We start from the raw sequence: 25,151 nt of genomic DNA, 5'->3' as shown, positions 1-25,151 counted from the left end.
TACTGTATACTAGGCACGTGATTCCTGTCTAAAGTTGGCCCATTTGTCTTGCAGTGAAGAAGGCCATATTGCATGGGACATTGACTCTAGTGTGCTCCCAGAAAATTGACTATATTTTAACTTTGATCCCTGGTTAAAGCTACCAATGGAAGCTCACAGCTGTTTACACATTTTTAGGATATGATGTTGTAACAGGCTGTTCTTTCACTGCTGTAAAGAAATACCTGAGACTGGATAACTTATAAAGAAAAGAAGTTTAATTGGCTCATGGCTCTGCAGGCTGTACAGAAAGCATGGCTGGGGAGGCCTCAGGAAACTTACAACCATGGCAGAAGGTGAAGGGAAAGCAGGCACTTCTTACATGGCCGGAGCAGGAGGAAGCAAGAGAAGGGGTGGTGGAGGGTGGAGGGGATGCTACACACTTTCAAACAAGATCTCGTGAGAACTCATGAGAATAGCAAGGGGGATTTCTGCCCCCATGATTCAGTCACCTCCTACCAAGCCCCTCCTTCAACACTGGGGACTATGATTTGACATGAGATTTGGGCTGGGGACACAGACCCAAATTATGTCAGATGTTATTTCAATCTGATGAGCATTTTCTGGTCACACTATGGCGGCCCATCAAATTAATTTTTATCATGTTTTCAGTGTTTTGGACCATTTTCAGTCTGACATTGTTATGGCTTTTGTTGAGTAGGCCACTTATAATGGACCAATAGTCAACGTACTTGACAGGCAATCCAGATTCCTTATAAGCTGCAGACATCTAGCATTATTGAAAAGCAGAATTAACTCCTCAAAATTAAGATCAAAAGGATATCTCACTCTACTTCTGCCCTCTCTCTCTTTGTTCCATGAGCCTTAGGCAGTTTGATCATTGAATGTAGCCATGCCAAAACAGGATTCTCTTCTTGTTGATTACTCCCCAGTTAATGATCAAATGAAAGAAGTGGAGGATCATGTATACTGCTTTTGAAAATTTTAATTACACCTTGACCATTTCTGGACATGATGATTTTTTTGTATTCTATCAAAAACTACAGGCCAGTGTGATCTGTACACAATGTGACATCCTACCAAAATGGGGCCTACTATACACAAACTTAATTTTGGATTAGCCACCTGGATTATTTTGTTGGATTGACATGATCCTAGATCATAAAGGTAATGACAACTTGGTAGAGTACACTGGTAGCCAAGAACCATATAGTGACCCATGTATGCTAAGGCAGAGTATATAATGAGTCTCTCTGTACATTGTATAAAACTGTCCTTGTTCTTCTTGCACTTGACCTGCCAGATGAAAGGTCTGGGCATAAGTAGGAGGTAATTGAAGAAGGGTGAAGCCGTAGCTACTAGGATGAGACACACTTGTTTTGTGAACTTGAAAGAGCAGTAACAACCCCAGAACCTAAGGAAGAGATACCCACATTAGACCCTGAGAGGTTCAGGGAGTGGAAAACAATTAATGTTGTTTGTCCTCTAGATCCCAAACCGCAACCTGGCAAAACAATCATTAAGCAGTAGTTGTGACTTATAACTGACCTACTGCTGGGTTATGAAAATAGAAGTAAATTCCTTTGGATGTGACTAGCCCTGAAATGTTCTGATGCCTCAGAAGCCATCAATGGTAGCTCCTAATGTGGAGTTTCACCTCCCTGCCCTATACATGTAGAAGAACATGGGCCAGAACTGTCTTGCTTCAGGCTAATGGATACAAATTTATATTCTGTTTCTGATATGTGAGTGGCCTCAGCTTGTTCCTTGGTGGCAAGAGAGGCTGCAACTATTTGGTCATGGCTCAAGTGGCTTAGTCAAATCAATGTAATGATGATCAAAGTCAAGTTTAACAATAAACCCTGAACTGGAATGACCTGAGTCACTTCAGATTATATGTTTATATGTTTAAGAGAGCCTGCCATGGAGCATCTTTTCATTAGGGATGGGGTTGCTTTCTGGCCACTCTGTGGGCAGTAATTATTGGCAAAACTCCCCAATTCAGAAAGTCAATCTAGGTTGTGAATTGAAATAAATAAAAGACTGGTCTTAAGCTATATCCTTGCTGCCTGAAATAAGACCTGCTGGCCCCCTCTAAGACTTACTTATATTTGGTTGAGTCTGTGATTTTGAAAGGCCTAGTTTCAGTCAATAATACAAATTGGTTTTATCCTAATGCCTGGATTCTGGTTAATAGTACTCTTAATTTAAAATTTCATAAAAATTAAACTGATTTGTTCTCACCCTCTGCTGGTAAGATTATTCCAAATGGCCAACCAATTGGCATACTCATGAGAAAATTTGACTTCAGCCAAGAATGTGTTAGAAGCAGGAGTAGATTGGTGGGAGAGGCAACTCACCGAAGCCCTGAGTATCCATCCCTGTATTTTCTTGCTAGAATCCCAAGAAAAGAAGGTCCTGACTGCTCTTTATTTGGGCTGTTTCTCAGGGTTTGAAGGCATTAACACTAAGAGATGAAGTAATATTTCTCTTTAGTACAAAGAACAGTCTTGTGTAACATCCATATGGATCATATCGTGCCACACCTGTGGGACTTGGGGGCAAGGGAAAGTGACATGAATGTGCTGATGCTCATGTTGCTCACTGTGCTGTGAGCAAGAACGTCCCTTGTTTTTCTCCTGGAAATCTCATGTCTTCTTCCAGCAGCAATGAAAGGGTAATGGACTAAGTTAATAGCTTGTGAGATAAAGTTAAATCCAAGATCTGACAATAATGTTGACCTTTTAACTGATAGATTTCTTTTTTGTGATCAGCTCCCCATCCTCATTGTTTTGGAAATTTTTCACTCTATTTCTCACTTCTATGTCACTATAATGGAATTTTAATTCTTTTGCATAGTAATTTTGTATAAATTTTGTTACGGTTTCCAATGGTAATTTCTCATGTAAATTCAGTCCCAGAGTCTTATGAGAACAGTTTTTTTGGCTGTGAATTCTCTGAGGAAAGTATTATCATTATCTTTTTTCCACCTTGAGCTGGCCAAGCCAAATAAGATTCCCTGATGGGTTCTCTTTCTAACTGATCGAATTTTTCCAGTCACCCTTTCAATGAGGATGCAATCTCGTTAGAATCTTGGCTTTGTGATAGTCACACTTTCAGCTTTCAATTTTTCATAGTCCCAAGCCTTGTTCTCTTATTCTCTTATGTTTGATTGTTAACCAACAAAGCCCTGGGGTCATTTCCAGTGCAGTTCTGGCTCTTACGTTCACTTGTCACTTTTTTTCAGATAATTGTTTATCCTTTGGCTTCAGGGAATTCTCTTATTTTGCTGTGAGCTCAACAATGCGTAAAAAAGTCATATATTATGTAGATCCTGTGTCTTTTTCAAAAAAAGCATTTGAAAATATTGAAGCCATCATATTGTTTTTGCTAAGATTTATATTTAATAGCAAACAATTCAGAATCTCCTTTATTTATACAATTCTTGAATTAATAAATGTATATAATTTGACAAACATTTTAATTTTGTAAATATTAATTTAAAAATCTGTTTAGAGTAAGTGTGAAATAGCTGTATTTTCTCTTTTTGTGTGTTATAGACACAGTAAGAATATTGGAGTTGGTGAGGGTGTCTTCATAATTTTTGACAAGTTTCTTGTTTTCTGTTTTTAAATTTCTTCATAGAAAATGGGAAATAAATACCATCTCAAAGTCTAGTTGAGGTGTTTAAATGAGATGATATGTTTTAAAATTTAGTAAAGTATAAGAAGAGGTGATATACTGCCTTTCCATTATTTTTCTGGTTTCTGATAATAATATCTGTGTTTCCATCTGGTAAACTACTCTCCCACCATTGCTTACAATGTTAGTTGGATCATCATTCAAAGTGTTAATTTCAGGCCAAACTAAGCCAAGCAAACTTGCTTACCTTATGAATTTGAATCTTGAGTCAAGTTATTTGAAGACAGGGCTTACTCATTCTAAAAGTAGCATTCTGAAGACACTTTTCATTCGTTGTTGTTACTTAGCTTCTCATCTCTGTCCTTTTGAAGTCTTGGTTTATCAGAATTTTCTTTCTTCTTTGAGTCACCCTATATTTTTCCAGTAAATTCTAATATTAAAGTTGGTCCAATTATTTTTCAATCAAATATTCCTAATGAATAAATTTGATATTAACAGTAATATTCAGTTATATCTGTTAAATTAACAAATATTTGTTGAATATGTATCAAGCACTTTATAAAACATTCAACACATTCAAAAGTTTAGTAGTCTAGTATTTTCATCCGCCTTTTTATATACCTTTCCCATAACTTTCTGTGCCTTCCCTTTCAAGTGCTCATTTAGATTTCACACTTTCTGAAATTGGTCAGCTACCTGAAAATCAAAATTCACAGAAGATAATCAGATTTTCTTTCTCTTTAGACCCTACACATGGTTACCTATGGTTTTCATGCCTACACCCCTGCTTTTCTCTCTTTTATTCTCTGAAACCCCTCTGCAGAGGTAGAATATTTCCCTTCCATAATATTAGTAAGCTTAAATTAAAATTTTAAGAGTGTTGAAAGGATGAATGGTAGAGTAAAATATACAGGTCCAAATAATTTTCATGTGCTTTTATCATAGATGACAAATTACTGAAAAATCAAACATGAAAGATTTGCTTTTATTGAATCCATCTTTTTTGCATGGTATGTTTTCTTTCTCTCTTTTCTTTCACCTCCACGGAATTATATCATCTGGCTAGAGGAGTACACACTGAAAGTTTTTGTTATTTCTGGGCTGAAGTTCAGAGGAAATGAAGCAAAGTTTCTTTCTCAGACAAGCTCTGCTCCCAAGGAATCAATGGCACATTTTCTTTGTTTTTATTAGCTTGTTCCTCTAGTATGTTAGTATTCTAATTTCTCTAGTGCTCATTAGTATTCTCAGTGTTGAATTGAAAATACAAGCTCATTGCAGTGAGCCAAGATCACGCCACTGCACTCCAGCCTGGGCGGCAGAGCGAGACTCCGTCTCAAAAAAAAAAAAAAAAAAAAGAAAAGAAAATACAAGCTCAAGGCCTCAATGTATGGCTTGCCTCTATTTCAGGTCTGATGCTAAAAGGGTAAAATGCTGTCCTGAAGGTTTCTATGTAGCCAGCTCACCTCACAAAGATGGGAGACTTAGAGAGATATGGTACTAACAATAATATTTGAAGAATCAATTTGTTGGCAGTGACTCCTATGCAAATATGTCTTATTAAATGAGGATGATTTGTGGTTCTAACTATTCCCAAATATGTCAAAACTAAGCAGCCTTGAGAGACCAAAACATCCTGACCTTATATTATAGCCACCAGGTGTCCAGGTCTCAGAGTAAAAAATAAAATGTATTGTTTTTCTACCTAATTCCAATCATAGAGTTGCCCCCCCCCTCATAATTATAATGTCAATATATTTCTGTGTAAAAAAAATAGTTCTTATTGAAATGTGTACTACATGGAAAATTAATTTTAGATATTTTAGCTTATCCCACATAAATAAAAAGTAAAAATGATGTTTGCTATATTTTAATTGTAATTACCTGGAAGAGGCATGTTTTATAAATGTGTACCTGTAAACCTCAAGATGCCTTTTGAAGTAGCAGGGGAAATTACTAGAGAAATGGAAGAAAGAGACGTGTCCCCCCTCTATCCTTAGTAGGTTGTCTTAAAACGCTTCTGAATATTTTGTTTTTATTTACTGTCTCAATAAACTTGCATATTTCTTTCTTTATAGAATTAGGCTTTATTTTTCCATGTTTTCAAAATGATGCCATTGCAAGGGAGTGACTTTTTTCACTTATTCTTGGCAAGAATTTAATATTCTTTCTATGAAGTAATCTCTGAAAAATTAAAAAACAGCATTTAAAAGTCACTTCTACTATCAGCTTAGACTGGTGAGAAGCATTGAAATATGATTTCCAAACAGTGCAAGAGGTGAAATGAAGGTACTTTATTATTTTTGTAATGGCCAGTGGGATTTCAAATTTTGACTTTTGCTTTCTGAATTTATCTATTGTTTGGTATGTTGTATAAAAACTGTCTAGTCCATTATTTTCTAGTCTTCTACATGTTATAAATAACATGTTTGAGACAGACTTTAATTCTATTGTGTGAGGTTGTCTAATAATGCTTATAAATAAATTTATAAAACCAGATACAGTTTATAAAAATGTTTATTGGAGAGCATTTTGTCAGAGAGGCTTGTTTAATGAGCAAAGGATTTGAGCAGAGCAGAATCTATTCCTCATATTTTGCAACAGAATATTATTTATCACTGAGTGCTGAATAGACAATAGAAACAACATAGTCTCTGTCCATTGAGAAGAAAGGTATTATCGGTTTTAATAACTTTAGCTTCTTTCAAACAACCACTGGAAATAGAGCAGCAATTGCCTATTCTTCCACATCAAAGGTTATGTAGTATAGAGTGATTTGTAGAGATGTGTTTTGGAGGATTCATTAGTGTAACATTTGACAAAAAGACACATATGGGCAAAAGAATTCAAGAGCATGTGTGATTTTCAAGCTGACTTTGCCTTGCCCTCTTCTTCTTTTCTTTCTTCTCTTTATAGTTTATAATACTATAGTTTTCCTTCAGATTTTCCATTTTAATCACTCTCATTATCATCCTCATTATTATCATTTTCAGATTTGATGTTGAAAGTACTAATCCACATATTAAACAGTTAGTGATTAATAATTAATTTACGTAATCTAAATTGAATATAAACTTAAATTGCAGTTTTATAAGGGGAATATTAAGGTAGGCAAATGCTTTTATTTTCCATAAGTAAATATGTTGCATTAGGGAAAAAGGTAACTTTATTTTATTCAGAATTTTTGGTTTAGCTGCTATCTCCGGACCAAGTTATCATTTGCTTTCAGGCCATCTCCTTACCTTAATTAGAGCTAGCTTCTCCCTTTGTGAAAGTGTGGAATTACAGCCCCCTCACAAAATGTGTTTTTTCCTCCTCTCATGCTCCATGGCCCACTGTGCCAGCAAGTGGAGAGGGTGGAAGGAAGCATTATCCTATATCTTCATTTAGAATCTGATTTTTCCATTGTCATGTTATATCATTTAATTTTCCTAGTAATCTTATGAAGTAGATACTATTATCTGTTTTATAATAAGGAAACAGGCACCAAGAGTTAAGAAACTTGTAAAAGCCCCAAAGCTTGGAAGTTGATGGGCTGTGATATGAACCTAGGCAATATGGTTCCAAAGCTCATCTCCTAAACCCTATACCATGCTCCTCCTTTTTATTTGCTATATGTATGTTTGTCTTTCCCTTGAGGGCGGGTATTTTTGTCTGTTTAGTTTATTGATGCCTCTAAGGTGCCAAGAGTGGTGTCTGGAGCCTGTTAGGTGTTTAGTTAATACTTGATCTATGATTGTGTGCCAGGTAATGTAGTATATTACAAAATCTGCAGTTTCCTCAGGTTAGCAGAGGGAATGAAATCACCATTAGATGAGTAATATGAGAAATAAATGCCTAGATGCAAATATTGACAAGTACTATGGAGGAAAACACAGAGTGCCACGAAAGGGTTTCTCATTATTCAGGCTGCGGGATCTAAAAATGTCTTGATTTTTAAAAAATGAAATAAAGACTTGAAGAATTGAGCACAATTTATCCCATAAATTGGTGAAAAAAAGAGTTTTTCAGAGATTGGAGACCAGATATGTTAAATCTCGCAGGTGAAACTACACCACAATTTAAGAATTAGAATTTCCATGTAACCGAAAGCTATGGATATAAGGTAGCTAGGAGTTCCATTGTCAAGGACCTTAAAATTCATGTTAACGTGGTTGGATTTTATATTAAGATTGTGGAAAACAATTAGAATTTTAAACAGTGAATTACATAATTCAATTTACATTTTGGATATCTGAATTCATTCAAATAATAGATTTAAAGCAAGCAAGAGAGAGGATAAGGAGGCAATGTTGGAAGCTGCTAAACAATATAGTGATCCAGACAAGAGACTATAGTGTTTTAAACTAGGCTTGGGAATGGAGACAACTGTACAGAAATGCGGGGGGAGAATCTGTTGGATTCACCTGTGGATTAGGTGTTCGAGATGAAGAAGGGAAAGGAATAAAGGAAAATTCCCTAGATTCTGATTTAAACAATTGCTTTTGCTGACATTTAATAACAAGAAAATTAAAAAATATGGATGAGTACATTTTAGGAAGTAAATCCTAAATTCAATTTTGGGTAGTTTAAGCATGTCTACGTGAGGCTCTGAAGAGGGATGTTGGTTGGACACAGAGATTTGTCATTTCTTGGCACATAGAATCTATTACTCCCAGTTAATGTTATTGGAGGGAAATAGAATGACTGGTGAGAGACTTCAAAGTGAGAATAAAAGATTATCTACAAGAATGAGCGCCTTTATGATGACAATCAGAATTTTAGAAATGGCTAGAGCAAGAAAAGCGCAAAACACTGAAAATAAATGGCAAAATATATGCGAATGCTTATCACATTATTGTTTATGGTAGTAGAGAAGTGGAATCAATCTAAATGTTCATTATTAAAGGGATGGATAAATATGTTGAAAGCACACTATGTATTACTATGCCTTCTTAGAACATTAAGCTAGATATACATATAGATAGGTGGGTTGATTTTGCACTAAGTAACAAAAGAATATAGAATAAGATATCTAAGATATCACCACTATGTAATTAAATATGCATGTGCACATACATACAAACACTATATATTCTTAAGTATATTTTATATACATACACAAATATTAAATACATTATACTAGATATGTATATGTAGAAAGAAATATAAATACAAATCATAAATTTAAAAAGGGAAAATAGTATGGGATCTTGTATAGATGTTAATCGTGTGTCTTTGTCCTGAAAAATAGGATTAACTTAATTTTCTGCACTTGAGTTAAAAAGTAAGAAACATTTAAGAATACTGTCAACAGAATCAGCTGCTGTCATAACATTAAGGAATATAAGAACGAGGATGTACTTATTGGCATTAGTAAAATGGTGGTTATTAACTGCCTTAAAAATGTGTGTACAATAAAAAACAAGACAGAGACAGATTCTTGACTTCCTAGGAGTCTAGCTAATCTTTGGAATCAGTCAAGAATAAGAAAAAATATGCCATTCTTTAAAACTAAGTAAAGAAAAGGCATCCTTATTAGACACAAGAGCACAAATATTTGCCATTCTTCCTGGTGCAAAGGGTAGAAAAACAGTGTCTTGCAAATATGAACATTCAAGATTTTACCACAAAGGCAGTTCAGGTCTAAATTCAAAATGCCCACTTGGTTAAAACATGCAACTTTGAAAAATATGATTAAGCTTGGCTTAATCTGGAGAAACATGTAAGGGCTTCCTAAAGTAGTTAAAACACAAACATATTAGGAACACTTTTGCAATTCAGGGCTCACAGGAGTTTCAGGGAAAACCAAGTCACTCCGATGAGCTAACCCATGCAAAACTAAAAATAAGACCCCTTCCTCCCCAAAACAAAGTAGATGGGGAAGTAAGTAGATACAATGAACTAAAAAACCCTGAACTACTATAACTGGTTTAAAATCTTCATGGAGAGAGAGAGAGAGAGAGAGAGAGAGAGAGAGAGAGAGAGAGAACCCTTAGACAAAAAATAGCACTTAAAAAAAGAAGAATATTGAATGAGAAACAAATACAAATTCTAGAGAGGAAACATAGTAATAGAAAAGTGTTGGAACAGACAAATATGCATAAAGATACATAAAAGAAAAGAACAATATGACAGAATTACTTATATTAAAGTACACATGAGATAGAAAGGTGGACACATGAAAGGGACAATGAAGGAGGACTAGAATGACTCATTTCTAATAATACATCCAGAAAAAAAGTAAGTGCAGATAGGACAGAAAAAAAAAATCATAAAGATTGTGGATGAGAAATTTTCAGAATTTAAGAATTGGTAAATGTGTAGATTGAGGAAGAACAGAGAGGCCTGAGAGGAATAAGAAAAGCAAGCATGTCAAAAGCATCAATACCTATTGACAAAGGTATTGTCAATAGGACAAAGGACAAAGAGAAAAACTGAAAAGCAACTAATGAGAAAAAAATCACACAGAAACAATACATATATGCATATATTGCAATACATATATTGGTGTTGATTGAGAAGTTCATATACAAGAAAATTCTAAATGAATGTTTTCAAAATACAGGGAAAAAGAACTGTCAGTCCCAATTCAAAAACTATTGAATTTATCATTCAAGAATGAGGCAGCATAAAGATATTTTAAAATATGCAATGACTGAGAAAGTTTACTGTTTAATGATTTTATATAAAGAAGTAGAAAATGAACAATTTATATACTGGGAAGGCGGGAGAATAGAATTTAAATAAACACAAAAAATGGAAGTTAAAATGGGGTATCCATTTGTAATAGAAACAAAGGCAAAGGATTAAAGTGACTAAGTATTCAAAGACTAAAATTGCCCCAAAAAGACATGAGACATGAAAGAAGCTTAAATGCGTAAGATGAAAGAAGTTAAAATGAAAAGACTACACATTATACAGTTTCAACTAGTTGATATTCTTGGAAAGGCAAAACTATGGAGACAGTAAAAAATATCAATTACCAGAGGCTGGAGAGGATGGAGGAAAGATTGAATAGGTGTACGAGAGGGGAATTTTATAGGGTAGTGAAACTAGTTTATATGATACTATAATGGTGGGTACATATATTATACATTTGTCAAAACCCATAGAATGTAGAACACCGAGAATTAACCCTAATCTAAATGTTAACAATAACATATCCATATATCTTAGTCAATTTTATGCTGCTATAGCAGAATACAATGGATGGGGTAATTTATTTTGCACATTTACTTAGGCTGGGAAGTCCAATACCATGGCACCAGCATCTGGTGAGGATCATCCACGGCAGAAGAGCCAGAAGCCGGGGGGAGAACCTGAGAAAATGAGGGAAGTGGGCTGAAATCATCTCTTTCATTAGGAACCCACTCTCAAGATAACTAACCAATTTGGAACTAATGTATTCATGGAAGCAGAGTCCTCATGGCCTGATCATCTCTTAAAGACCTCATCTCCCAATGCCACTATTATGTCAATGAAGTTTTCAACACATGAACTTTTGGGGAACATATTCAAACCATAGCACCATATTTGCTCATCAGTCATAACAAATGTTGCCAAACTGTTGCAAGGTGTTAACAATAAGGGAAACTATGAGGGTGTGATGGTTAATATTAAGTGTCAACTTGATTGGCTTGAAGGATGCAAAGTATTGTTTCTGGGTGTATCTGGGTATTTCTGGGTGTTGCCCAAAGAGATTAATATTTGAGTCAGTGGACTGGGAGAGGAAGACCCACCCTCACAAAGACCCACCCACAATGTGGTTGGGCACCATCCAATCTGCTGCCTGCAAGGCTAGAAAAAGCAGGCAGAAGAAGGTGGAAGCAGCAGACTTGCTGAGTCTTACAATATTCATCTTTCTCCCATGCTGGATTCTTCCTGCCCTCGAAGATCAGACCCCAAGTTCTTTGGCTTTTAGACTCTTGGAATTACACCACTAGGGGCAAGGGGCTCTCAGGCCTTTGGCTATAGACTGAAGAACCACCGTTGGTTCCCATACTTTTGAGGTGTTGGGACTTGGACTGAGTCACTGCTGGCTTCCTTGGTCCTCAACTTGCAGACGGCCTATCATGGGACTTCACCTTGTGATCACGTGAGTCAATTCCCCTTAATAAACTCCCTTTTATAAATACATATATCCTATGAGTTCCGTCCCTCCAGAGAACCCTAACTAATACAGTGGGTGTGGTCAGCAAGCAGGATGACTTGAGGGAGTGTATGGGAACTCTGAACTTTTGCTAATTTTATCTATAAATCCACAGCTGCCAAAAAGTCTATAATTTACTTTTAAAATGCTGAAATTATTTAAAAGAATTAAAAATAAAACACATTGAACTTTATTCTAACCATATTCTGTTTTAAAAGTTGAAAGTTAAACATTGTGGTAGAAAATTGGAATACAAGACTAGTGAATAAAATGTATACCAGGAAAATTCTAAGCAAAAGAAATCAGGTGTATGACCAAAAAAGTTTTAAAAACAAGAATATTAATAGGCATTATTTGCAAGATTATTAGTAAATGAAAAAATATAAAATCAACAAAGACAGTATGCAAACATAGAATCTGTATTCACTTAATGACAGAGCCTCAACATGCATAGAGCAAATGACAGAAATACAAAGAGAAATAGAAAAAACCACATACTTCGTATTATATCTACCTAAAATAGATAAATAAATAGTAATATGACAGAATATTTGAACAATGAAATGGACAAACATGATATAACTGGCATAAATAAAATTCTACACTCAAAACAGATTCTGTATTCATTTGTAGCTGAACTGTCCTAGGCCAAAACAGGAAGCCTCAACAAATTCTAAAGAATTTTTATCTTATATGTCATAAGTTCTCTCCATTAATCTGTAAAATTAGAAATAAATAATAAAATAGTAGAAAAATTAATACACCATTTATGAATGTACCAATGTAATTCTAAATAATTCATAATTAATAAGAATAAGGGAGATTTTAAAATAATTGAACTTTATATACTAAATAAATCAATACATATCAAAAAATTACAAGATAGATAAAATGGGAATTATAAAGACGTGTATTTCAAATAGATGTATTTCTTTTTATTTAATAAAATATTGGAAGCAAGTGCTAAACAAATGTAGTTGTATGTCATATTTCTGGAGATAAATTGTAAATAAGATTAAAACATCAGCTTTTCAGAGAATAATATATTCATGTTCTGCAATTCTAATTTAAATTTCAGTGCTTTTAGATTTGGAATCTTAATTTTCATATGAAAAAATAAAAGTCTGAGACTTACCACATAATTCAAATAAAAGCAGAATAGTGAGAGCACTTGTCATATCTGGTATTGAAACATATTATGATAATAATTAAATAAACAGAGGACTAGGTGTGTATCATTGGAATAGAGTCCTTGAAAATACATAAAGATATATAAAAGCAATTGAACATTTGACAAATGTTGTATTTTAATTTACTGGGGAAAAAATGGTGATGTAGAAGTATAACCATACCGTAAGAGATTTAATAACTTTCATATGGATTATAAATACCAATCATAAACCATAAAACAATAAAAACAATACAATTTAGGATAGTTTATATTTATGCTGTAGTTTGTATAAATTGCTTTGGTCAAGATGAGATATACAAAAATTATGGAATAAGCTATATATTTGATTTTTTTAAATTATACTTATAACATAAACAATCTTTAAATTCTATTGCAAAACATTGTCTATACATAAGAGACAAAGTATTAATATTTTTGTATTTTTAAGGGGTGTTTCTGTGGGTAAATAATGTCATGAACATGTGAGTTCTGATTTTTTTCCTCTGAAGTATTAGAATGGTGCAAAAGTAATTGTGGTTTTTGTCATTAATGGCAAAATGCCATTAAAATGGAAAAAGTAAATTTTAGTGGCAAAATGCCATTAAAAGTAATGACGAAAACTACAATTACTTTTCCACCAACCTAATACCTTTCCAATACCCACTCCAGCTGTCCAAGAGGCAGTTGTGTGTCAACTTCTTTTCTTCTAGCATAGAACCAGTAGCCTCAGAGAGAATAGCTTCTCTAATGGCCAGTTCTGTATTGTTCTGGGAGTCATTCCGGATGGCCCATCCAAGGACCCAATTCTTTAGAAAATTCAGTAACCTGTAAGCACCTGATTCCTTTTCTGATTAAAATGCCTACAGTAGGTTAATCTTTCTTGCAGAAACTGATGTCTGAATACAGGGTAGAGATTCTTGGCAGAAAAAAAAACCCAACAGATGTCCACACTAAGCCACTACTTGCCTGAGAGGCATCCATACACCTTCTTTTACCCTTATATATAATTTCAAAGACTCTAATGATCATAGATTTAAGGAATTTTAAAGAGAATGATGACTGTGCTATCTACTGGCTATGAGAAACTAAGATTATTAAATCTAAAACAAACAAACAACTGTTGTGTTTCCTTTTACAAATTAATCCAAATCCTAAGGTTATATATAAAATTGGGCTATATTTATAACATGTTTTTCTGGGAGCAACTACTTATTTTATGCTCTTTTTTTGAAATCCAAAGAAATGAAGAAGAAATGTTGCTTGTAGGTAATAATGTAAAAGACAGAATGTATGCTTGTGTATATGTCTGTGTGAAGGTTAAGTTATGCTTGCATGTCCATGACTTTCTATGAAGAGTGCAATTTGCTAGACTTTAAATTTCATTACTGGACATTTTACTTGATTATAGAACACTAAATCTCTTAGAATAAATATTCTGGCTTCTCTCATTTTGAAGGCATTTGCAGATTTAATAACTGAGCTAACCAAATGCATTTTTAACTTTAATTTCTCTCTAGAAAATGTACTAAATAGCATTTATTGACATAACTACAATAGTTATTTAAATATCAATCAGATTCTTCAAATTATACCCAAAAGCAGCTGGTGAAGCAAGTAAATTTGCCCTATGTTATGAAAAACAGCAACTGATAATCAGATCAATAGCCTGTGTTTAGAGTCACAAAAATGTACCTGAGAAAAGGCTGCTTTGGGCGATTTCCAGATAATTGTTTAAATCAAACTAGTTAGGGTGAATTGTTTAAATCAAACTAGTTAAGATGAATCAAGAAATTCTAAGGAAATTGGTTCTAAGGGTCAATTTCTAATCACTGTCTAAAATAACAGGCTCCCATTTCCTCCTCTAGGATATATGAACAGAGAATGACTTGCACATATTACTAACAGTAAGAACTTTGGAAAGGCACTTGGTATAAGAATCTGTATTTCATAGTAGATGTGATGAAATTCATGTCCAACAATTTAAGAAAAAAAATCACTCACAATCTGTTTATTTTTTTAAGATCTACCAATATGAGAAAAAAAATATTTTTAAAAAATTTATTTTTACTAGAGTGATGAAATCTCCTTGGAAAATGAAGAAAAGTTGGAGAGCACTATCTCTGTAACATAATCCACAGTTCTTAATTTCTGTTCTTTCATGTCTCCATAAAACATATGTTTTGTTCCCTTGAAATCTGAGATGAATTCCTCTAACTCTCTAGATTTTAAATTTAATTTTACCTTTTACTCTGGGCAGTATAGGAAAAGTTCAAAATTTAAGTATTTATAGAGACAGTTTTACCTAGACATAATTCATATACCATAAAGTTTCACCCTTTTACAGTGTACAATTTCATGGGTTTCAGTAGATTTACAAAGTTGCATCAATCACTAATCTAATTCCAGAACATTTCTTCATCTTCCCCCAAATATTCTATACCGATTAGCAATCACTCCCTATTTCTCCCTCCTCCAGCTCTCGCACCCACTAATCTACTTTCTGTCTTTAGGTTTACCTATTCTTGATATTTCCTATAAGTAGAATCATACAATATGTGGCCTTTGGTATCTGGATTCTTTCTTCAGTACAATGTTTCCAGGTTCACACATGCTGTGGCTTGAATCAATACTTCATTTCATTTCTTTCTTTTTTTTTTTTTTTTTTTTTGAGATGGAATTTTGCTCTTGTTGCCCAGGCTGGAGTGCAATGGCATGATCTCGGCTTACCACAACCTCCGCCTCCTGTGTTCAAGCGATTCTCCTGCCTCAGCCTCCCGAATAGCTGGGATTACAGGCATGTGCCACCACTCCTGACTAATTTTGTATTTTTAGTAGAGATGGGGTTTCTCCATGTTGGTCAGGCTGGTCTCGAACTCCCAAGCTCGGGTGATCTGCCGGCCTTGGCCTCCCAAAGTGTTGGAATTACAGGTGTGAGTCACCCTGCCTGGCCCATTTCTTTTTATGGCTGAATAAGAGACCATTTTATAAAATATAATACCTTATTATTCTGGTTAGTTTATCTTATACCTCTTCATCTCATTCTTTTTCTGATTTTTGTTCCTGATATTTTATTTCCACAAATTTTTCTCGTATTTCACACACTTCATGGATTAATTATCAACATGCTGAAGGCAATCTCTGGTCAATACTTGTTCTGTTTTGTTTGTTTTTTGTCTTTCTAGACCACAATCACACGGATTTAATCATTACCAACATGGAAAATGTCATTGAATTTGGTAGTAAAGTCCTGCTTATTTCTCTTCCTTTTCAGAATTTTCTTAGTTATTTATTTTACCCTTTTATTTTGTGCAAAGTTTGGACTGATTTTTTGGATTTTTTCCTTCTCCACTGGTGATTTTTCCATCCACATCCCACTCCCTTCCTCCCGACTCTACTGATCTGCAGTGTCTGTTTTACCATTTTTATGTCCATGAGCTCCCAGTGTTTGGCTTCCACCTACAAGTGAGAACATGCAGTATTTTGTTTTCTGTTCCTGTGTTAATTTGTTTAGGACTATGGCCTCCAGCTGTATCCGTTTTACTGCAAAAGACATACTTTTCTTCTTTTTTGTGGCTACATAGTATACCGTGGTGTATGTATGTACCACATTTTCTTTATTCAATCCATCGTTGATAGACACTTAGGTTGATTCCATATCTTTGCTATTGTGAGTAGTGTGGCGATGAACATACAAATACACACATCTTTTTGGTAGAATAGTTTATTGTTGTTTGGGTATATACCCAATAATGGGATTGCTGGGTCAAATGGTAGTTCTAAGTTCTTTAAGAAATGTCTAAACTGCTTTCTACAGTGACTGAAGTAATTGGTATTCCCATAGCAATGTATAAGTGTTCCCTTTTCTCTGCAGTCCCACTAGTATCTGTTGTTTTTTGACTTTTTAATCATAGTCATTCTGATTGGTGTGAAATGTTATCTCACTATAGTTTTGATTTACATTTCTCTGTTGATCAGTAATGATGAGCATTTTTTCATATATTTGTTGGCCTCTTGTTTGTCTTCTTTTAATAAGTGTCTGTTCATATCCTTTGCCCATTTTTAATGGGGTTATTTGGTTTTTGCTTGTTCGTTTAAGTTCCTCATAGACTATGGACATTAGACCTTTGTTGGATGCATAGTTTGTGGATATTTTCTGCTTTCTCTAAGGGTTCTGTTTACCTTGTTGATAGCTTGCTTTGCTGTGCAGAAGCTCTTCAGTTTAAGGAAGTTCCATTTTCAATTTTTGTTTTTGTTACAATTGTTTTGGGGGCTTAGCCAAAAAATTATTTGCCAAGGCCCATGTCAAGAAGGGTATTTCATAAGTTTTCTTCTGTGATTTTTATAGTTTTACATTTAGATGTCTAATTCATCTTGAGTTAATTTTTGTATATGGTGAAAGTTAAGGGTCCAGTTTTATTCTTTTGTATATGGCTTGCCAGTTATCACCGCACTATTTATTGAATAGGGAGTCTTTTCTCTGTTGCTTGTTTTTTGTCATCCTTGTTGATGATCAGATAGATATAAGTATACAGCTTTGAAATTTCATTTGAAGTTTTATTGTATTTATATATCAGTTTCGGAAAAGTACTATGTTTTCAATGATACATTTCTAACATTTATAATCCAGTAACATCATTGACCTCTCCAACTTTTTCTTCTCTTACTTCAATTACATTTCTAAAATGGTATTTTGAACTTCTGTTTAGCTATCTACTGTTCAGACTGCTATAATAAAACATCACAGACCAGATGGCTTAAATAACAAATACTTATTTTTCACATTTCTGGAGTCTGGTAGTCTTGAGATCAGGAGGCCAGTATGGTTGAGGGCTTGATGAAGGCACTCATCCTGGTTTCCAGATAGCTGCCTTTTCACAGTATCCTCACATAGTGGTGACAGGGCGAGAGGAGTAGGAAGAGAGTGAGCGTGTACACAGTCTTCCTAGTGTCTCTACTTATAAAAGCACTGATCCTATCATAAGAGACTCACCCTTATGACCCCATAATACTTCCCAAAGACTCAGTCTTCAAATATCATCACTTTGGGGATTAGGGTTTCAACAGTGAATTTTGGGGGAATCACAAACATTAAATTCATAGCATCTACCAATTACTTATAATTGCTATGCTATTGTAAATATCTCTTATTTCTGACTTAAGTTTTCAAATTAGATACTCCTCATGTTAGAACTGACACCTCCGGTGATGACCAGATACTTCAGCCCATTTATCATGCCATGTGCCCAGTCCCAGGCCTATAAATGCTTGGCTGCTATGGGTCACCCCTGGGACTCTTAAAGGGCTATTCCTCCTCTCATGATGGAGAGCTTACATTGTCTGTTTTACTCCTACTCTCATTTTCCTATGTAGATTGTAGCCAATAACTGTCTAGAGTAAAAGTTCACAACCAAAATGAGACTAACTCTGAGATATAATTTAAAATCTGTAGCTCATTGTGGGATTAGGTTGAAGTTGTGACTGCTCATGTTTTCATGCACTTCTTGTTGACTTTTTCCAGTTTCCTGACCTGATTCCATCACTTGCTTTCTCATATCTTATAGAAGAGTTCCTTGAAAAATCACTTGTGCCTGATCTTTAGATCAGGATCTGCTTCTACGAGAATTTAAACTAACAATGTTTCATGGGAGTGGATTTGATTTTTTAATATTCATCTTGTATCCACTAGCAATGTGGAGACTCTTCTTAGTTTTAATAGGTAGTCTGTAGGTTCTTTTAGATTACCAAAGAGAATTGAAAATGATAAGAAGCTGGTCCATGTGCGCTCGCTCACGCCCGTAATCTTAGCACATTAGGAGGCCAAGGTGGGAAGATTGCTTGAGGTTAGGAGTTCAAGACCAGCCTGGGCAACGAGGTGAGACCCTCATATCTACAAAAAATAAGAAAATTATCCAGGTGTTTTGGCATGCAACTGTAATCTCAGCTACACAAGAGGCTGAGGCAAAAGGAGAGTTTGAGCCCAGGAGTTAGATGTTGCAGCAGTGAATCTTCATCATGCCATTGCATCTCAGAGTCTGGGTGATGGAGCAAGAGCCTGTCTCTAAAGCAAAAGGACAAAAACAGGAAGTAAGAGAGTTGAGTCCCAAGGAAACATCCACCACATAATTATATGTCCACATTTCTTAGACTTTAGTAGGTAACTCTTGTTCTGTGTCCTTGTAATAGAATCCCAATTTATTTTAGTGATTTTCTTACTGATTCATTCAAAGACATAGATGTGCTGTGTGTTACTCTTGTTATCATTCTGTTCATAAACCTGGCATCACATGTTTCATCTAAATTGAGGTAACTCAGTCAATCATCCTGGCTCTAGTTCTGACTTGCAACATATTGCCCCTAGCCTGCAGTACTTATTTTGCTAAAGTAGATCAATTGTGGGAGCATCATATCAGGTGGTTGAGTTTCAGGACAATGCATGTATTCTTATGCAGCTTTCTTTGTTAAACGCTGTTTGTTTTCCTCATTTCTGGACCTGATCAGGGAGTGCTGCTGAAAACAACAAATACAATATGGTTGGGCTTCCTAAATTGAAACTTCTGGTCCGAGATGATAGTTCAGCACAAAGTTAGGAAGAAAAAAGTGTGAAGGCAACATTCTCTTTCCCAACCTTTTCCTGTCCAGAGCCATCATTCCTCTAATCACATGCCTGAGTGTTTATCATAATTTATCCTCATGATTAAATGTGACTTTACAGTGAATTAGATCTGTCTTATGTTTTATGGCATGATTTGAAAACATCAAGGAAATTACCTGTATCTTATCTTTAGTTTAAAACATTTTGGCGGGAAGGATTTTTAAAAGTTTGTACTACACCTTGGTAATTGACTTGATGTACAGATTTTACAAAACTAAGGATAGGATGGGAGTAGTTGCACCATTTTATAGCCATAGTGAATGATTTGGAAGGGGCGAGTGTCACATGGAGAAGGCAATGATTTTTGCAGAATAACATATTAATCTTCAATGGGGAAATACATATTTGTGAATCCTAAAAATCAGGCATTTAATTCTATAATTTCCTTTCTTAATAGTGGATGAACCATGGCTGCATTAGTGAGAGTATGTTAGATTATACTGTGGTGACCAATGACCCCAAAACTTCAATAGCTTACAAAACCACATTTAGTTTTTATTCAGTCTACATGTTTATAATATGTAGGGTTGCTAGAGAAAATACTCAATATCAAATCAATCTTAAATATTGGATAAACAAAAGTTTATCTTTTTAGTATTACTATATTCCATGTAATAGTTAGGAATTACTTATACTGAAAACAATATTTATTGACTGGGCGCGGTGGCTCACATCTGTAATCCCAGCACTTTGGGAGGCGTAGGCGGGCAGATCACCTGAGGTCAGGACTTTTAGAACAGCCTGGCCAACATGGTGAAAACCTGTGTCTACTAAAAATACAAAAATCAGCCAGGCGTGGTGGTGCACGTCTATAATCCCAGTTACTCCAGAGGCTGAGAAAGGAGAATTGCTTGAACCCTGGAGGCAGAGGTTGCAGTGAGCCGAGATGGTGCCACTGCACTCCCGCCTGGGCACCAGAGTGAGACTCTGTCTCAATAAAAAAGAAAAAGAAAAAAATTATTATTTCTATGAAATTCAGATTTAATGGACAGGCTGTATTTTAATTTCTTGTATCTGAAAACCCTAATTGAAATCCATCTGGGAGCACTACTTATTGCTGTCAGTAAAGAAGCAGGTTGATAAAGTCTCCATCTCATCACATGTATCACAGTTGTAGAGACAGGAAATGGAGGAAGAATGTGTCCTCTGTGTCTGTGGGGAGGGTATCATAACTTCAGTTTTTGACATGCTACTCAGAGGTTTTAATGAAATATCCAAGGGGAGATCCTGAGCAGCCGCTTGATATACCCATCTGTAATTCTGAAGAAAAAAAAAGTATTTATGATTTAATTTGGAAGGAATCAGTGAAATACCTGGATTTTGAACTAGGGCAGAGATAGAAAGGAACATTTATGCTGCTTTTAAATGGCATCTTTGAATCCATTTTTTATCTGCATTGCACTTTTGGTCATTTACGGCATTTCTCATTTCGTTATTTTACTTAATGCATCCAACTATCTATCTTCTTGTTTATTCAAATTTAACAACAATTTTGAAATTATTTTATGAATTTAATGTTTGTTCCTTCCTAAATGGATCCTTCCTAAATACTGGTGTGTTCGGTGGGAAAAGATTTAGAGGTTTTTGCATTCCCTTGCCAGGCACTATGTGATATTATCAAACTCTCTGTAATGTGATTTAAGTAAGTAAGGGAGGGGGTGACATAGTAACGACTGCCCAAATGAAACAAGAGATGAAAAATGCAGGTCATGAGTAGTGGGGTGGGTTGATCAAAGAATGACATTTTTCAAGTTGTGAACATTTTGAGCACATTCAAATACTGATGGCAATGATATAATAGAGTGAAACTGGAGATACAGAAAAGAAAAGGGCAACTAATATTATAAATACCCTGTGAATATGGGTATGGATCGACTCCACAGAATGGGTAAAGATACCAGCTTTTAGGGGAAAGAAAGAGAAGTTTGTAAATGCTGGAGCGATGCAGGTGGAATAATTTCTGTTATTCTGCAAGTGGAAGTGGGAAAGAGGGGAAGATAAGTCTGGGGTTTGAGAAGAATGAAAAAAGTTAGCAGTATATGTTACAGTACTTAGAAAGTAAATTGATGACCAAAAGGTAGTGAGGTTGTCAGGAATGGTAATATGGAATCATAGTCACTGTCAGTTAAATTAATGAAAACTAAAAATTATATGAGTAGTACAGTAGCAGAAAAATGATTTTTTGAAAGATCTTGGCAATAGAAGGATTACACCCTCCAGCCATCTTCCTGAATAATACTTTGTTCCAATTCAGCCAACTGTATCTGTTTTCCTGTCCCTCTGAATTCAGGCCTTCAGGGGACTAATAACTTTGACTTTAAATAGATGCCTGTAAAGAATTCTGGCTTACAGAACCTTCAAGCCACCGAGGAACCTCTAGTATTCCATTACCAGCACTGATGATCAGGACTCCAAGTCAAAATTATACATTCTTATTGTGTCTACTATTTATCTTTGACTCCAGCCTCACATCGTCCACAAAGGGGTGACAACGTGGGACTCAGGGCTCTAACCTGTATTTTCTGCCTTGTTTTCTGTCTTCTCTAATTTCGTGTTTGCTATACCAGGCCTCGAAGGCATGCTTACTCCTTTCTTGCTTCCCTAAACTCTCAACTTTCCTGTTTCAAAGTGCATACCTGTATGTAGGGTTCTCTGTTTATGCATTCCTCTTTCTAAATTCAATTTTGGCTTGCTTTAATGATGCTATTTTACTTTTTTTCCCATGACAGGATCTCATCAGGCCTCTACTGGATCAATAAAATAAAAACAAACAAGTGTGATTTGTAAGTACACTGTCTTTTCTCTATAAAGTAGTATGCAATGATTATCTGAAAGGAAGAAAGCTGAAGAGGGGTTTGGGCCTGCGTTAATTTACATTTAATTTTAGCCTCAGAGACTCTTAAAGGCGGTGGTTATGTCTGCATGTGAATAGGGATATTTAATCAGTCCGGGCTGTCAGGTTGATAGTAGTGCTTATCAAGAAATTAGAGAAAAAATGTGCTCCCCAATCCATCCTCCTGCCATATAAGGAGTAACAAATCAGATATGGAAAGTCAAACACTATGATTAAAAAGCTCATCTTCCCTAGGGAGTCTTTCATATATTATATATTTAATATTCAACTTGGGTGTACTACTCTGCAGACAGCGTTTTCTATGTCTTAGCAGTTTTAATTGCAATACCTCCTCCACTGAAAAGGCAGAGGTTTTTATTTTATTTTATTTTTTTATTCCTTTTAAGTAACACTACTGCTTAGTAATACTTTAAAACTATTGAAGAGCACAGAAGTGTTGGAGGAAAATTTTGGTGTTTTTCAAACAAGTGTCTTTTACTAGGCAGGTGGTAAAATGTCACCTAAAATACATATAAAATGTTTATATTTCACTGTGCAACATATATGAATGTTCTCCTTTCAAAATGAATTTTGCTATTAAAGGTATAGCTGTGAACACTAACAAGTGTGATTTACAATACTTTACAAGGATGAGTATTTTCAGATTCTCCGAATAGTAGAAAAGCAGTTTTTACTTGCCCTGACTGCATGATTTTTGTTTGTTTGTTTGTTTAATTTGAGATGGAGTTTCACTCTTGTCACCAAGGCTGGAGTGCAATGGTGTGATCTCGGCTCACTGCAACCTCCGCCTCCAGTGTTCAAGTAATTCTTCTGCCTCAGCCTCCCGAGTAGCTGAGATTACAGGCACCGCCACCACACGCCGCTAATTTTTTGTGTATTTTTTCAGTACAGATGGGGTTTCACCATGTTAGCCAGGCAGGTCTTGAACTACTGACCTTGCGTGATCCACCCGCCTCGGCTTCCCAAGGTGCTGGGATTAGAGGCGTGAGCCACCGCGCCTGGCCAACTCCATGATTTTAAGAGCATCAGGTTGCATCTGAGACTGGCCTTTTGTGAGGATTCCGGGGACTCCATGAGTAAGCCTCAGAGTCTTTTTGTGACATTCTCCCAAGTCATAAGCTATAGATAAAACCTGGCTGTGTCAATTAGCCTTTATGTATTTGAGCACTTAGAACCAGTATTCCTGCCCAGGGAATCCATTGCTCAGTGTCTAGAATGCCCTTGCTGTCTTAGCAGGCAGAAGACTCACCATCAAGGTCCATGGTATCTTTTCTGTGAGGCACAACCTGGTTGTTTTCCCAGAACTTGGAACCACTAAGGCAATGACTCCTTTGTCTAAGGTATCTGTTTCGTATTCACTAAATAATATCTTCTGCACTATAATATGTACTAAACCTCAAAGATATCAGTATTTTCCTTCTTTAAAGCAAGGAACTACTGGTTTACTTCTTCTATATTTATACCAGGACTGTATTAGCCAGTGTTCTCTAGAGAAAAAGAACCAATAGGATGTATCTATATCTATATCTATATCTGTATCTGTATTTTTATCTATCTATCTATCATCTATCAAGATAAATTTATTTTAAGAAATTGTCTTGGCAAGTCCAAAATTTGCAGAACAAGCTATTAGGCTAGACATTTCTAAGTTACGGTTTTGAAGGGAATTTCTTCTTTAGAAAACCTGCTCTTAAGACTATCAACTAATTAGATGAGGCCCATCCACACTAAAAAGGGTAACCTGCTTATCAAAAGTCTATTAATTTAAATATTAATCACATCTAAAAACTACCTTAATAGTAACACTTAGACTGATGTTTAACCAAAGAACTTGGCACCATAATCTAGCCAAGTTGACATGTAAGATTAACTATCACTAGAATGTTTTACTTTGTAACCTCCTATCAACCAAATCTGAAAATAATGTGAAATATTTATGGAAAATACATAAGAAATAGAGATGTACAGGAGAAAAATGATGAAGTTGTGGTCAGCTTGTTATTTTATTTTTTAAGGTTTTAACAAAGGACTCTAGATGTCTCTTCTAAACTGTTGAAGATGGTGCGCAGTATGTACTTACTGAGCCACGGAAAAAGAAAATTAATTTATAAAAACCAGCAAAAGATCTTCACAAAAAATCAAGTTAAATATCAGATACAAAGATGATGAGATGTATATGATTACACGTACATGATTACATGATATAGATTATATTGCCCTTCTTGCTGGAATTCCTCACGCCCTTGCTGGCTTTGTGGAAGTCATCGGTTATGCTAAATAGTCCCATGTGGCAAAACCCTATGGCAGCCTTTAGACAGCCAGCAGAAAAATAAAACCACTAGTCTTAAAGCTACGGTGAAATGAATTCTGCAACAAACTGAATGAGCTTGGAATTAATTATTTCCTCAGTCAAGCATTCTGATGACACCCTCAAGCCCAGGCTCACACCTTCATTAAAACCTTGGGGAGGACACTCCTAACCTGTGCCAGGACACTCCTAACCTGTGCCAAGATTGCTGACTCATAGAAAACGTGAAAAAATAAATGTGTGGTTTTAAGCTGCTAAATTTGCAGTAATATTGTTATGCAGCAGCAATTGATAGCTAACACAATTCATGTAAGATGTTGATCCAGTATTTTGATTATCCTTCTGCAATCAAACTTTCTCCTTTTAAGTAAAATATAAAAGTGCATTTTTTTAAAT

This window comes from Macaca fascicularis, chromosome 4, assembly GCF_037993035.2.
Source record: "Macaca fascicularis isolate 582-1 chromosome 4, T2T-MFA8v1.1".
NCBI lineage: Eukaryota > Metazoa > Chordata > Mammalia > Primates > Cercopithecidae > Macaca > Macaca fascicularis.
This window is presented reverse-complemented; position numbering follows the sequence as displayed.